This window comes from Pavona decussata, unplaced genomic scaffold (genome assembly GCF_977016875.1).
Source record: "Pavona decussata unplaced genomic scaffold, jaPavDecu1.1 SCAFFOLD_27, whole genome shotgun sequence".
Classification (NCBI taxonomy): Eukaryota; Metazoa; Cnidaria; class Anthozoa; order Scleractinia; family Agariciidae; genus Pavona; species Pavona decussata.
The window spans coordinates 2164864-2172500 of record NW_028145450.1 but is presented as its reverse complement, the minus strand read 5'-3'; the positions used below and the strand labels follow the sequence as shown (position 1 = coordinate 2172500).

Below are 7637 nucleotides of genomic sequence, written 5' to 3'. Positions count from 1 at the left end.
TGGTGAACGTCTTGAAGACGGTACTCAGAAAATAGATGATTGGAAATATTCAGAAAGTCGCAGGGATGTTTTTCTTTTTTGTAGTGCAGCTTAATTGTATAGTAGACAAAACAAAAATAATTGCTTGGAGAATCAAAATTTCCAGTTCAATGGGACATTTGAGGAGAAATTTTGCATCTGCAATACACCAGCCATATGATATACCTTATCTGTAAAGCCATGGAGAATTCTTAAACACTCGTTAAACTCTCTACCAGCAGGACTCAGGTTGTAAATAACATCTGGCCACAACCAAGGAGATCTTCCACGCATTTCAAATAGCTCACTTAACCTAAAAGATAAATTACCACACAATTTCATGCTCTAAACCTCGGAATATCATAGTGGATTTAGCAAAGCAAAATGTACACTTATGGCCTGGCTCACCAGCATTGAATTTATTTGGTCTTTAGGGTCGGGAGAGCGGGGATATCATATACGTTTTCTTTTTCTTTTTTTTTGAGGGGGGGGGGGTGGGGGGTACCGATCACCTTAGAATTTCTAAGCAGGCAGCATCACGAATCCGCTTAAATAAAAATGATAAAAACAACAAAAGAACACTATAATGATATAACAACGAGAAAGTTACAACAGGGAAGTTGCTAAGAATTCCTCGATCAGCAGGAATTTCCAAGCGTTTGCAAAACACAGTCGTTAAAATGAATATGCTAAGGCTTTAAGCATCAAATTTTATTTCACAAGAAAATGACAAAAGGCTCTTTTCTTTTTTTTTTCTCATGAAATTAAGAAGAGTCGCCATTGCTTGGATTTTCAACGGATTCTTCTTTTCCACCTTCTTCGTATTACTGGTAGGGTTAGTTGTTAAGACATTCGGCAGCCTTACCTGACAATTGCTTTGACATAAGACGAGCTACTCTTTTCTTGTGCATTTGGAGATACGCCCATGGAAGTAACTGGAAAAATGAGTCGGAAGGAAGCAAAAATGTTTTAATTTGTAATCTTTCTATTATTCGGCTTTAGATCAAGACATGCTACTGCACTGGACACCTCTAATACGATTACCAATGGCACTAGAGGGCGAGACTGAAGCGAGGCTAACAACAAGTCGTCGCCATAATGTAAGGCAAGTTTCGATGAATGACTAACAATCTAGTAGTAGGCGTTTATATTCTTTTTTTAACTGTAGTAAGGGAGACACTTCACTCAACATATACAAGTCAAGTTAAGACAAACAACTGACCTAGAGCTAAATACGAAGTATGGAGTGACGAGGACTAGTTTTATCCACAGGTTAAGCAGAAGCCATGCCTCAGAGACCCAGAGGCAGATCGTCAGGACAGGGTGACTATTTCACGGGCGAAGTATAGACTTGCCATTAGTTTACAGTTTCGCTACTATCTTTTTCGCCAGGACTATCTGTCCCTGGGTCATCCTCGAAGACTCAGAGGCAGATAGTCAGGACAGGGCGACTATTTCACGGGCGAAGCAGAGACTGGCCATTAGTTTACAATTTCGCTACTAACTTTTTTGCCAGGACTGTCTGCCCTTGGGTCATCCTCGAAGACCCAGGAGCAGTTAGTCGGGTAGCAGGGATTTTCGTGCCGTTCTTACAGCAAACTTTCGCCCACGAAAATCCCTGCTACCCGACTAACTGCTCCTAGGTCTCCGAGGATGCCCCTGGGTCACCAAGGATGGGTAGAAGTTAAATATCCAAAAACGGAGAGAGTATTATTTTGTGGCTATCGTACTCACCACATATTATATCCAGCGTGAGTAGTGCAATGTAAGGTAACACGTTGAATGCACCTTTGCCTATCTTTTCCTGGTAAAATAAGACAAAAGAGCGTATTATTTAAGACTCAAATTTCTGCAAGGCTGATCGGACTGCGTAGAAAACTTAACACGACAGCGACATGATAGAGATCAAACCGAGAATCAACAGAATGCGGCAACCTTGGACAGCTGTTTCGAGCTGGTTGGCTCTCCTCAGTACGGTGAAGCAGAGCAAAAAGTAGGACCATCAACGCGAGTCGAGTGGTCTACCAAATGCACGTGGTAGTGCACGTCATAGCGCGTGACTACGAACAATGAACAAAAGAACTGAAATATCATGTTATTATTTAAGCTCACTCTCACGTTTTTGTCTTTTCTTTGTTACGCCACCTTAGCACCATCATATTAGGCCAATACATTTGCTTGTTGTTTTAAACGCCAACATTACCTGTAAATGTGACACCAACATAACTGCCTGTTCTTTGCATACTTGAATAAAGTCATTTAGTATTGTAAAGTGAAATGCAGGTGTGATCAACTTCCGCCTCTTTTTCCACTTCTCTCCGTCACTAAAAAAGTAAATAAATAAATTTCAAAGGCCATTTTCAAATTTTGACAATATTTTGGTGGGATGAAATTCAGGGTTTGAAACCATAAGGAGGCGTAATACCTTTTAACTTTAATTTTGAGGGGTAGAACGATAGTACGAAGGACAATGGAGTGTATCCAGTGAAGCGGGATTCAACTTGCACGACGTCACATCGGGATTGCCCGTTCCGTAGTTCAAATGAAGAGTGGGGGAAAGTTTTCTAACTTTCATAGTCAGTTTAGCAAGTTGGAGGTTCTGTCGTTAGACTGCAACCGTGTATGGATTTTGGGCGACCGACAAGTCACAGCCTGATTACTACGCAATGAAACAACCAGACTTGGTAAACTTACTAATTTTTATGGGATCTTTCTGGCGATGGGGCTCACTGGTCACTAAGTATTGTTCAGAAAGAGACGATGAAGCTTTACGTCGCAATAAAGTCTATCTTTCTAAGCAATTGCTGAGGGCCTTAGTGTATAATTTTATTTTATTTTTATTTATTTTATTAGCTTCGCCAACAGATAATACGTTGCAATAATGATCAACAACTTACGCAATACACTGAGAACACAATATGGCAGGGAACCCGCAACAGCGCAAGCCAATTGCTGCGGACCCAGTACATTAGAAAAAATTAAAATAAAAAGACAGGAAGGAAAAAGTTAAAACTAGAAGCAGCAGGAGATGGGACGAGCGAGACTGCGGCACTTATTGCACTTTAGGCAAACAGATTTAAAGGTACCCGGGTTTTTGGACATAACATCCTTAAATATTGTGAGTCTGTCCATACACAAGTTCATCTGCAAAACGAACCCACTTATTGCCAAATATCTGTCCAATTTCCATTTACCTTGTCAGTAATCCTTGGTTACAACAGAAAATGATCCAGATACCGTACAAAATGTTGAATGGCCATGGTTTGATGAAACAGTAAAAAGAACGTGTTTAGCAAAGGCATATATAATCAAGCTATTTAAATAAAATAAAACCTTCACTTTATCTCAGTCAGAAAAAAATAAAATACAGTCGAAGCTCTCGTAAGCGACCACCTCGGGAATTGGAAAAAGCGTTCGCAACTAGAGCTGGTCGCTTTCGAGAATGCAATCTCGTAAGAGACCAAAAGCTGAAACAATAGAAGCTGGTCACTTACCAGAGCTTTTAGCATAAAGCTTTCTACCTCGGTCTCAGGGTAACACTCTTGATCCAGCCGTAAATCATCTCGAATTTTAGTTTCGTTATCTTGATCTATGAACATTATTAGGCAGTGCGATATTACTGTGATAACGAAGTGTATACTGTTATTAAAGAGTTGCCGTAATAAGCATCAGAATATTTGAGTGGTTGCTTACGAGAGCCTAAAAACAAAGGAAAAGACCAGCTGGTAATTCCCAAAAGTGGTCGCGGTCGCTTATGGGAGCGGTCGCTTACGAGAGCTTTTGATTACAGAGTTTTAGTGACAATTCAAACGGGGTTTCACAATGGTGGTCGCAACAATAGCTGGTCGCCTACGAGAGTGGTCGTAAGGAGAGCTTCGACAGTAATAATGATAATTTTCTGGGCAAATGCCAATAAAATTCTCGAATAACGGTTAATGCTTTTGCGCATGCCTCACTAGAATGCTCGAAAAAATGTTAGCATAATGTACAAAAGCTTAGCGATGGTGAGTAAATAGATCACAAATCGAAGTGAAGAGATTGAAATGCTGTAACATTTTGGGGTCAGAAATTTTGTAGAATAAGGGGTAGTTTTGAAAACATTGTTTGTGAAATTCTTTCGTCTCGGCTCAGTCAATGTGATATGCTCCCTCGCGAGATGTTTTGGTTATTAATTGAAACAAAAAGATTTCATTTTGCCGTGGGTCTTGACTCTGATAGCACACAGAGGACGTCAATACGTTGTAAGAACATCAGTCAAACTACTCGCCTGCGGTTCGCAGCATACTTCTTTGTTCTCACCACGTTTTTTGTTTTGACTTCATCTGTGCGTTATTAGAGTTATCCGCGTAACTATAACTCAACAGTGAACGACAGCTGACCATGAGCCGTTTAGCATTCGTTAAAAAGTGTTCATGGAAGCCACCGAATTGATCTTTTTCTGGTACTGTTTATTACGCTGTAAAAGATGGCTTGAGTCAGTGGACTTGTTAAACAGAATCTATACTGAGCTGAATGCTATGTTGCATAGGCCATTTGTCAGATTTGTGCTTAGTGAACTGGCTTTAGATTGGAAGCGAGGCTGGGGTGACTTTGTTTTGATACAAACCTCACTGTTTTTCATAGGTAAATTCAAGCTAGTTACCATAAGAACAGGATGATCTACATTTCTCAAACTCATTAATAATTCATCAAGAGAAAACAAAGGTAATCACTACCGTGACCGTGGTTTGGATATGTGATCCTAATTACCATAAAATTTTGCCAGCTTTAGCCTTGAATTTCTCCAAGAATTATTGATCATTTGAGAAGCCATTTCAAACACTCGAAAGTGTGTTTCATCAGATATGCAAACACCTGGAAGTCGTTTAAAAAAACTCGGCTGCGCCTCGTTTTTTCAACCTACTTCTCAGTGTTTGGATATCTGATGAAACACTCTTCCTCGTGTTTGATATATTGCATGAAAAGCAGTGAGGTTTGTCTCAAAATAAGGTCACCCCAGCCTCGCTTCCAATCCAAGGCCAGGTAACTAAGCACACAAATTGTAAAATGGGCTATTGTCATAGCAGTTTAGTTATTACGCTGTGAACGACGGCCACGACTTTTTTTTATATCAGGTCTGTTACTCGTTGGGATAAAATGGCCTTCAATGGTACTCCGCCTACCTGTTCCAAGCCACGGATGGAGAAAATCATAGTCCGGAGCCTTAGTCATATGTTTTGAGCTGTTCAGTAAAGTCTAAAAAACAAAATATTTATTAGAGATCAATACAGAATATCTGTGGCCTTTGATTTTGCTTCACGTGAAGTTGATTACCCTCAGTCAGTGGCAATGATCTTGATGTTTTCCACGGGCGTATTTTAGTATAACCTGTCTCGCTTAGATACTCTCTAGCCTGAGTATAGGCCGATACAACTTGACGTCTGAGCCGAAAGTCGACTGAGAAACTTCTGAGCCTCAAGCGAAGTTGGCACCTATCAGAGCGTGTGTATAATAAGATCAGACCCAGACACAAGCAACCACCCAAGAATCTATAGTCTAACTAAGATAAACAAGCCGCCAACACACCATTTATAAGACATATCGTCTCTTGCTTGTGTGAACACCTTTGCTTGGCATTTGTCTGCCTACTTAGCTGACGTATTATTTCTCGTAAAGGGGAAATCAGATTACACAGTCAATAATACAGCTCATTTCATGTCTACTATTAAAAACAAAAGGGCACAAGATTACGAGGTCCTACTACATCAATATATAATATATTGGATTGGACAAATATTGAACAAAAAAATACAATGGGGAAAAATACAACGATAAAAAATATAAATAAAAGAAAAAATACAACGGGAACACTACTAGCCCAGACTAGGGCAATTGAAAATGAGGTAAGTTCAGGCAGTTGTCGAATTTCTTACCTCGGCTAATTCCGGCTTATAAATCAGCACTAATGGATAGGTCGGGCCAAGCCACAAACACATGATCCCCTTGCTGTAGTATTCCGCCATCCAGTCCAAAATTTGATGCGTGACAGCTGTCATTGAATAAATAAATAAATAAATAAATAAATAAATAAATAAATAAATAAATAAATAAATAAACAAACAAACAAATAAATAAATAAATAAAATAAAATAACGCCTGTTCTGTTAGCCTGCGAGCAAGCTCTCGAGGAAGAGGAGAGGTTAGCAGAACCGGCGTTATTTTTATTTATTTATTCCGTTTTTCAGGCGAGCGATCAGCGAAGGCAACCCTAGTCACGCACGACGGGAGGGGGCCGTCGCGCGTGACTGGCGCCTCGCGCTTTCTTTCGCCTCCTACTCCAATAAGCCATTGAGGTCGTTTTCATTATTTTTCTCGTGAAGTTTGTTTTTGTCGGAAAAAAATTTCGACAGGTTCCATGAATTTTTGTAGAATTACACGCCGCGGAGCTGGACATTTTGGGGACTATTTGTTCGCGCCTCGCCTGTCGCTAAAACATGTTAATACCCCATCCACCCTGAGTGATCAAAGTTTGCATTTTTCGCTCCCACATTGGGGCGTTTATAAATTCTTTTTTTGGCAGATACTTTGAGCACACTTAACTCACACAGGTGAAATCGGTTGCCTTTAGAGCATTTCACAAGTATCTCGGTGTGTTAATTTGACCTTTATTTATTTCGTGATGAACGATAGAAGTCCGCTGTTTCCACCAAACACGAATTTCTCTCGAAGCACGAAACCCGTTCTTATCTCCATAGCGTTTTACAGGTATTCTTCTTCTTTGCTATACACCATCCTCAACATCTTCTACTTTGGACATTTCTTCGTTTCGAGTTTAGTGCTCGACATACATATCGGACTCATATCGGGATTCTTTGGTAATCACCTTTTTGAAACAAGTTTGTAATGTTTTAGCATGACCTAATAAATGTTACAACTTACCGTCAGCTTCTGGTCGCGGCAGTTGCAAAGCGTTCCCAAACAGAATGCTGGGCTTCGTACCAGTAGGTAGTAGTTTCAAGACACTTAAAGATCGAAAGCGATATTTGAAGACACATGAAGCCACAGAGAAGAGAATAACTGAGAGAAGTACAAACGATGCAACAGCGAATGCGAGAAGAACCACCATTTTAAGGAGCAAATGAATGCCAAAAACTCGGTGATCCTTGGTTAGTTTGTCAGCTTATTCTTGGGTCGATCGTGGAGAATAAAGCATGTTTTTTGTGAAGCAGTCAAGTTCAATAAGAAGAAATAATTATTCTTTGTGCTGTCAGCCTCCGGCTACCTCGCATTACCATAGCCGTTAACAATGCTGCCTGTTAATCAATTGTCAATCAATCAATCAATCAATCAATCAATGTGTCAACGTGTATTGTTCTCCGACATCGCTCAAATGGAAATCTGGAGAGATGGAATATCGGCTGTCACGGAAATAGATCTGTGAGTCACGCATGTTTCAATGTCGTCACGCAAACAAGGTTGTCAAAAAACGCTGTTTTGCAACCCAACACATACACATTCCACTAGTCAAGTGCAAATCCTAGCGCTGAATCGCCGCTTATCGTGCAGTAAGAGAGCTCCATCCTCGGCCTTAGAGACCCAGGGGAAGAGGAGGGTACCCTTGGGTCAAGGCTCCCCCGTGG

General features: G+C 40.4%; 1 pseudogene across 1 annotated transcript in view; it reads right to left on the bottom strand.

The window, feature by feature from the left end:
- The window catches only part of LOC146485299 (cytochrome P450 4V2-like), a 14324-nt pseudogene extending 7070 nt beyond the window's left edge, over positions 1-7254 (bottom strand). The window contains exons 1-8 of the transcript XR_014863455.1: positions 6937-7254; positions 5931-6046; positions 5181-5253; positions 3213-3225; positions 2222-2342; positions 1753-1822; positions 884-953; positions 205-331 (exon numbers count right to left, since the gene is read on the bottom strand). The product of XR_014863455.1 is annotated as a cytochrome P450 4V2-like (transcript). The remainder of the gene's footprint in view (positions 1-204; positions 332-883; positions 954-1752; positions 1823-2221; positions 2343-3212; positions 3226-5180; positions 5254-5930; positions 6047-6936) is intronic.
- Between the last annotated feature and the right edge of the window lie 383 nt (positions 7255-7637).